This window comes from Triticum aestivum, chromosome 4A (genome assembly GCF_018294505.1).
Source record: "Triticum aestivum cultivar Chinese Spring chromosome 4A, IWGSC CS RefSeq v2.1, whole genome shotgun sequence".
NCBI classification, from domain to species: Eukaryota; Viridiplantae; Streptophyta; class Magnoliopsida; order Poales; family Poaceae; genus Triticum; species Triticum aestivum.
Window position 1 is genome coordinate 719,431,695 of NC_057803.1, and position 8,904 is coordinate 719,440,598.

Sequence of the window (8,904 nt, forward strand, 5' to 3'; positions counted from 1 at the left end):
CCTTTCTGACCAAAATGGTCGCAATGGTTTAGGGTTTGGAGCCCCCCGAACAGCTTTTGACCAATTGGTCTGAAATGGTCATAGATCTATGACCAATTCTTCCAAGGTCACTGACAAAAGGTCACTAGTTGACATATTTCTTGTAGTGACTCCTCCACCCTCACCCACATTGCATGTTCAGTCGACTGGTCGATGCGGAAGACTTCGAAGGTATCCCCTCTTGCCGGAAACGACCCCTGACACCCGACCAAGAGAAGCATATCACCACATGCCACCAGATATAGGTTGGCAAGATGACCTAGGGGGATTTCCTCCCAACTGACTCCCATCATCCGTACGCGAATCCGAGGTGCCAAGTGCACAACAAAGAGCATGCCACCAGAGTCCAAGCTGAAGACCTGGCCTTTGAAGGTCACGATCTGCTGGACAGTTCCATCACAAGGACAAGCTCTCAACCAAGAGGGACTGCCAACACGCTAAAAGTAACTGTGGGATTCGTTGGTGACAATGAGATGTCGGTTGGGTGACTCTACAGGAGCCGTGAGGGCACCGTAGGAGACCTCGGTGGATTCGTCGCCCGGTATCTGTGGTGGTGAAAAACTAACACATGTAAACACATCAACAATGAGGCATGATCTGTTTCTGGAGAAGATGAGATGGCCATCAGAAGCACCCAGTAAGCTCTTGAGTGGTGCGTGAGTGTTACTAATATTGCCAGTAGGCTGACGCAGTCTGGAGCCTAATTAGGGCATGTACAATGGAGGCACTAGAATGGTGTGGTTTCAAGTGGTCCATATGAATAAAGTTGAATGAAGCTACTGGTTTGTATTACAGCCACCCAACGGAGGCTATTATCTATGGTGTCATCATCGTACTTCTCTCCTCCCTACTTTTCAATGCATGCAGCCTACCCTTTTTTTCTCTCTGAGACTTTTTCTGCCGAGGATGCAGCCTCCTTTGCAAGATCCACCTTTGTCTTAGGGCTATAGTTTTTATGCCACCTCATTATCCGAGCCGAGCTGGCACATGGGGCATCACCTATGGGGCAACGCATTGGGCATGCCCTTAGGCTAGGATCCTAAACGAGCCACAAGGAAACAAATACTAGTATAGCAGCAGATCCGCCTACTGTGGAGGGATGACGAACCTGGGCTGCTGCTGGCCCCCGATCTCCGCCGGCGCCTAGGTAGGTCTGCCGACGGGTCCCAGTCCGGCGCGAAACCCGCCGCCTCCAATCGCCCGCCACAGGGCAACCGACCGCCGCGGCTCCCAGATCCGCGCGCCCATAACCGGCCAGCCGAAGACGCCGCCGTCGATGGAGCGAGGGAGCGGTGCAGGGGTTATCGGCGGCGCTGCTCTGGTTTCTACTCCCGGGAGAGACCCAAGAGATCGGTATCTCTGGCTGGACCCGACGGCGAACGTGCCCAGCAGCAAAAATAAGGTCGTCGCTTTCCTAACCGACCGTGCGCCCACGTGCCCAGCAAGGACACCACATGCGGTAGGCCAGTGGACCACTGCCTTTTGGCTGCACATGTCATGATTTTATTTTCTTTTCTCAAAATCAACGTAAGCAAACCATTCCTTCCGATCTTGCTTCTTCTTTATTCCTCGATCAACGGCCACCCCACGAAGATGCCATCGTCAAAAAAACAAGAGGGAAGATGTCATCGTCGAATAAGTCAGGGGGCTATTGGACGGCGTCGTGTTGATCTTGTCTTTTTCCCCTTCAGAGAGGCAAAAGGAACGGGACTATTGTAGTTCAATTATTTTTTGAGCCTGGGAATTTCACCCCAATTATTTTTCGGAGAGGCAAAACAATCTGAAAATTCACCACAATGACATTTACACTCTTTGAGCCTTAACTATGTACATGTAAGTCTATATAAAGAAACCTACTCCCGTGGGAGTTCAAGGGGCCCCTCTCCCTTTGTCCATCGCTCCGGCGACAAGAGTGGGCGGGGACCCTAGGGCTTCGGTCCAGCGCTGACAACTTAGGATAAATTTAGGGTTTGTACGCGTTCAGCGTTGACAAGATGGCTCACTAGGGGGGAGGGGTTGAGTTTTGTGTTCCCTGACTTCGTCCCACTAGAACTAGGGTGTTCAAGAGATCTTTTTAGGTGTTCTCCTTCCTAAGGAGGCGATTTACTCTACGTAGATCGAGCCAGCCCACATCTTCTGATTTACATCAATGACTTCCTGGCCACTTTTTCCACAAACTACTAGGTTTAAACAAGTTTTCTCCGCTGAGACTGAGGCCTAGAGACGTCAACAAGCTTTGCTCACAGTGCATCGTCGATAGATGTGGGAGGAAGACGACTTCGGCACCCAAAGAATTCTGATGTATTTTAATTTCTGTAAGGGTGTTCTTGTAAGGGTTTATGCTATTTAATATATGGCCTTTGGCCTTTTTGCAAATAAAAACAAGAGCTGGGTAGAATAGACAAGCATGTGGATCTCTAATATATGTGTACTACTCAGTCTTATGGACCCGTGCATGTTTTTTGCTGCTATCCGTATATAGAAACAACCATTAACATATCTTTTGCATGTATATAGGTCACACATATATGTACATATGGGATTTTGTTTTCCATTTTCTTCGTAACATGAAAATGTGATTTAGGAAAGAAAAAAAAATCAAAATCAGAGACACCCATGAGCCAAAAAACTCCCTTAGCATACCAAAAATGATAGAAATCGTTTTCGAGGGGCAACTTGGAAAAAAACCACGCAATCCTCTCGAAGGCAGACTACACCTAATATTTCAAGACATGCCGGAAACAAAGTCCCTTTAAGACAGGTGCGGGTGCAAAGAGCATTATGTAACTTTTTTTTTGAAGTTAATGTTATGGCATTCTTATTTGAGTAAATTTTATTGGACAACAACCACATTTACATTGGAAAATATGAAAAATGAAAACTTGAAATACAATAGTATCATTTATCAGGGAAAATCTTAAGCGGTAAGTAATGGCTTATTCACACGGGGCCCACATTATTTCCGGCTTTGGGAACCTTCTAGAAGGTTCCCCTAGATTTTTCGGTGATTTTTCTCTCTTTCTTTTTTACTTCTGTTCTTTGGGTCGGTTTTTCTAATTGGTTTTGTTTCAATTTCAAAAGGTTATTTACGCAATTTCTAATAAGGTTCACTAGAGCTTAAAAAAGTTCATGAAACGCAAAAAAATGTACTCACAAGTTTAGAAAATGTTCAGACCATTTAACAAAAGTCTGTTGTATTTTGAAAAATGTTCATAACTTCAAAACCATATTGCATATATTTTAAATGTAAAAAATAAAATTGTCAATTTTCAAAAATGTATGTACGTTTTAAAAATTTACTTATAATGTTTTTAAATATTACATGTATTTAAAATATGTTCCTTACATTTTAGAAAAATGTTTGTGCTATATTAAACTTTGTTCACATAATTTAGAAACATGTTCTAAAAACTAAAAACACATTTTACAAAAATTATTTGTAACATTTAAAAATAATAATTTAACGTGTGTTTAAAAAATTTTCATTGTGTATTTAAAAATATTCAATATGCATTTGACAAATGTTCAACATGTACTCAATAAATGTTCATCATGTACGCAAAAATAGTACAACATGTATCTAAAACTGTCCAACGAGTAACCATGTGGAACCTCCCAATAATTGACCTAAATAGCTGGAGGGTTTCCTCGTACTCTGGCCCGTAGAAAGGTTGGGCGCCCCTATATCTCGGCCCAGGAGCGTGGGAGGCCACAGTCTTTGTAAAAAATGTTAATTTAGCATTTGGGGAATGTTAAATGTGCATAGAAAAAGTGTTGACCATGTATTTAAAAAATCTTAATATTGCATTTGAAAAACCATAATCAAGCATTTACAACATGTTACGTGTGCATAGAAAAATGCTGTTAACCGCAAAAATAAATTTTTGAGCATGTGTTAAAAATGTTAATCTTGTATTTATAAAATGTGGAAAATATGTTGACCATGAATTTAAAAAATGCTAATCTTGTATTTGAAAACTGTTAAACAAGCATGTGAAAAATGTTAATCAAGCATTTGATTTTTGTTTGACAAAGTCTATAAAAATGATTCAATTTTTTTAATTTGTCTTTGTCAAACGTTAAATGTGTACAGGGAAAACGTACCATGTATTCAAAAAGTGTTGAACTTGTATTTGACAAATGTTAACTGTGTATAGAAAAAATGTTGACCATGTATTAAAACAATCTTAAACTTGTCTTTGAAAAATGTTAAATGTGTACAGAAAAAATGTTGACCAGGTATTAAAGAAATGGTAAACTAGTGTCTGAAAAAGGTTAATAAAAATATTAAATGTGTATAGGAATATTTTGACCATACATTCACAAAAAAATGTTAAATTGCTATTTGGAAAATGTTAATCAAGCATTTGAAATTTGTACAAATGTGTTTAAAAAATGTTAAACATCTGTACAATAAATGTTAATCTTGTATTAGAAATATGTATTAGATATATACCAAAAATATGTATAGAATAACAATGAAAACCAGGGAGAAAACAAAACAAAACCAATGAAAGACGAGAAAAGAACCAAACAGAACCGGATAAAATAAAAGAAAAGAGAAGGAACAGAAAAATAATGTTAGTGAAAATGAAAAAGAAACAAAAAAAGAAAGAAAATGAAAAAAGCCAATAAAAATCGAGAAAGAAACATAAAAAGCACAAAGAAAATAAAAAACCAAAAATAGGAGAGAAAGAAACAAGAAAAAACCAATAGAAAAAAAGCAAAAATAAAAACAAATAGGAAAATGCCTTATTCTCTTAAGTAGTACGTGTCCTAGTAAGAAAACATGAACTTGCTAGGTGTCGCAGTGGCTAGCGTGGTATGTCAGAACCAGTAGGTCCTGGGATGCTATGTAGTTGGCCGGCCCGATTACTGTTCATACTTCAGCGAGAAATCCGCTCATCACGCGTAATGTTAGATATAGCTCCCGCAAGAAAAAAGGCCGGCCCACTGTGGCGCTCTCTGTTGGCGAGCTCGAGTTATGTCAAGCAGTAACCAACTTTTAGCATTTACGACAACTGGCGCCTTAAGAACCGTATGGGAGTTCCCATTTATCATTTCCTTATGGGTAGTTCCCATTTATCAATTTTTTGAGATCAATCTACCCGCTTTATTAATTCAATATGTTCCAAGGTGCTTCTCACAAAAAAATGTTCAAAGGTATGTGGGTTACATCATTTTTTCCGAAAAGGAGGATAACTCCTGGCCTCTGCATCGGTCAATGCATACAACCATAGATTACTGAAAGTACAAAATCCAGCAGCCGAACAACATCGACCCGGGAAAAAGAGAAAAGGAACTCTGAGGCCGTATGCCTAACGATAGTAACTCCACCAGATAACCATTAACCCTATGATACAAGATGAAATCAAAACAAAAAAAATACAAACTCCTAGACTATGCCTTCAAGAAAGAATCACCGCACGTGCGCCGATGATAATGAGTCCAGCCCAAGGTTAAACTATGGATTCTCATCCTCGAAGGTAAGCTTCAATCCACCACCTTCAGCAAGAACACAACGTAGGCACGCGTTGACATAGCCTAATCAGAGATCTTGTGATTCCACCCGAGTGCATAAAGTCGTCGTTGAAATCTTATATACCATCAACCCTTATCCGGCTACCGACGCCTCGATAACCAGATACCTATGGAGAAGACACCAGAAAACAGACGTCCCATACCGCATGCCTCCTAGCACCTTCCATCCAGCAGCAACAGGCTAGACATGAGACCTCTGCCAGATCCACCGTGCAACACGTGCCGCTAGCATGCATGACTTGAAACCCCCACATGAGACGTCGTGTGTAGCAGCCGCCGGCGGCGCATTTGCCTAAGGCTTCACCTGCCGGCGAGAGGCACTACCCGATGACTCCGAGACACATGTTTCACCTGCCGAGCCGCATCAAACCCGATCTTTTGATGGAGGGAACATCTCACACCGCAAAACCTACACTACCAATCAATCAGCTGGCCAGTCCCACCCAATCTAGGATTCTTTCAATTACATCGAGGCAAGAGAGGATCCAACCAAGCAACGCGATTCAGACCTCTTTCCCCCGAGGACAACCACACGATGGGGCAACAAAATAGAGGACAGATGGATGTATGGATGGAGGAGGGGGAAACCATAGTTCAGGTGTGTGTGTAGCGGAACTGCACGGACCTTGTAGAGCGAGTCTGTTGCAATGGCAATAGAGACGGCCTGCTGATGCGGTGGTCCATGATGGCTTTGCGTTGCTCTCCTCTCCCTCTTCGCTGCTATTTTAGAACTTTTTTTTCTTTAATAGAAAAATTGTTTGGATGGGCACCATTTACCAGGCTGCTCCATACAAGTCGGCCCGAGCACAACATAAACACTTGCTAATATGGTAAAGTAGCTCGACCGGATACATACTGGATCGACAAACTGCGGCTGGTAGTATATGATAGTGTCTTATAAAATAGGAGGTGTGGTGGTTAACATATGTTTATTTGTAAATAATAACTTTATGTCACTGAGTGGATGGATTGCACTCTTGCGTGGTTGAACTATGTTGTGTCACTGCTAATACCTGATCCATGTATGAATCACGAGAGACAAGGTTGTCAGAATCATAATTCGGAATCATATCGGAGCTCCGATGGTAGGATCGCAAATCATAGAATCTTAACTTCCAGAAACGTAGAAACGTAGATTTGATGAACCAAAATCGTCGAATCTAAGGGGTTATTTTGGATCGTAAAGTCGTGGAATCATACAACAGAATTGCTATTCTGACAACCTTAACGGGCCATCATCCGAGATTACATGTGCATGAGGATGTAGAAGAATGAGACGTCATTAGATCCACTCTTATGCAACTTGACTGATGCTATCTACGTACTGATGTCAGTTAGGCTTTAATCGCGTACATTTGATAGCACAAAGTCACAATTGGTTTGCCTGGAGAGTGATAAGGGCCGTGAATTGTTCAGTATCTTCTAGTTACTCACATCATCCAAGGACTATGCTTCTACATGTGCCATTACCTCTAATTCCCAACACATCTCATTCGCCCACCAGACCGTGCTATCTGACCGGTGGTGCCATTCACCCTGCTCGTGATTGGTGCTCTCCTCCTACGATTTTTCATCCTCTGCCAGTCTACCAACTATGTGATCCCTCTACATGGGGAATAAGCTAGTTTATATAGGAGGTCACGGAGTGATCACCGTTGTAGTGTGACCAGGACATCTTCATTGCTTCACCAAGCATCACATACCAACTATTGTGATCATTTAACACTACAAGAAATATGCACGTTTATGACAAAAATTACTGACCGTGATCAAATTGGTCATAAATCTATGACCTTTATTTGCAAAGTGGTCAAGGAGTGTCCGGGAGGGCCCAAGCCCCAGCATTTTTAAGACCATCTGTGTCAAAAGGTCATAATCCCGTTGCAGAAAATGGTCATGAGGATCTATAACATTGTTTGTGAACATATTTTCAACTAACTACCACTGGTGCAGAGACGTCCTATACAAACGGTTTTTAGCCCCTTTTGATGACACAATTTTAAACTAACACCTTGCGTGTCTATCACACACGCTACCAAAAAACTGTTTGTGATAGGTGGGTCCATCGCACACAATTGAACACAAAAGCTGTGTGCAATGTGGATTAGCATCATAGTTCACGAAAACTGTGTGTAATGTGCGAGTTATTGCACACGATTAAAAAGAAAAACCTGTGTATGATGTGAATGCCATCACACAATTGGATCTACATAACTGTGTGCAATGTGTGATCTTAACAACGTGTTAATTCGATGCCGCACGCTGCGTCGCTGCCATGCGTTGCCTCGCAGTCGTAGCATCCGCCGGCGGCGCCGCGACCTGCATAGCAGCAACCGTCGTCGAGCGATGTTGTTGGAAAGGGCATCGCCGGGATGGCTGTTGGCCACCATGCTGCGATGCAACACTCGTCGGCTCAGCCAGTGCTGTGTTGCTGGCCTGCAGCACCCACCTTCGCTGCTAGCCGGATGGACGGCGACGCCGTGGGGGCGTAGCTGGTGCTGCCATGCAGCTTTGACCGGTGCTGCTAGCCAGCTGGGGAAAGATGCCATGTGGCTGCGATGCAACGACTCTTCGACGTAGCTGCCGCTAATAGCCGGATGTGTAATAACGCCCGCGGTGCAACCCTCGTCGGTGTAGCTGGTGCTCGCCGCAGCTGCCAATGCTATAAGCCGAATGTGGCGTCGTGGTACTGCTTGGCGGAGCGGTCGACGAGGCGGGCGTCAATTCTTCTGGCAACGATGCGCACACTTGATTTGCAGCGGACCGAGAAGCCTGAAGTGGGACAGAGAAGCCTGAAGTGGGACAGAGAAGCCCGAAGTACGACGCTGCGGGGTACCGCCGTGCTGCGAGGAAGTCGCTAATGTTTTGGAGCGTCATCGGTGCTGCATTACGGGAGGCCGGCGATGTTGCTTCCAATGCTGCAGGAGGCAAAGTGGTATGTTTGTGCTGGCATCCAATGGCAAGGTGTGTTCTAATCAGGGTGGATCAGACGGTGGAAGAGCCGACTTATTTTCCACCAAAATCAGCCGGCTGATCCCTAGCATCGGCCATTACGAGTTATAGGTCTGTTAAGTTGCTCGACGGTCTGCATATATATATATATATATATATATATATATATATATATATATATATATATATATATATAGACTCCTCTTTTGTACTTCCAAAAGTACATACTCCCGCCTCTTAACCGACACTTCAGTTTGGATATTCCTAATCGTGAGAAACAAACAGCCAGAGAAGATTAAAGAGAACTGATGCATGCAACGACCACACACATGCATGCGTTTAGTCGATCCTAAAATTAAGGGATTCAGTACC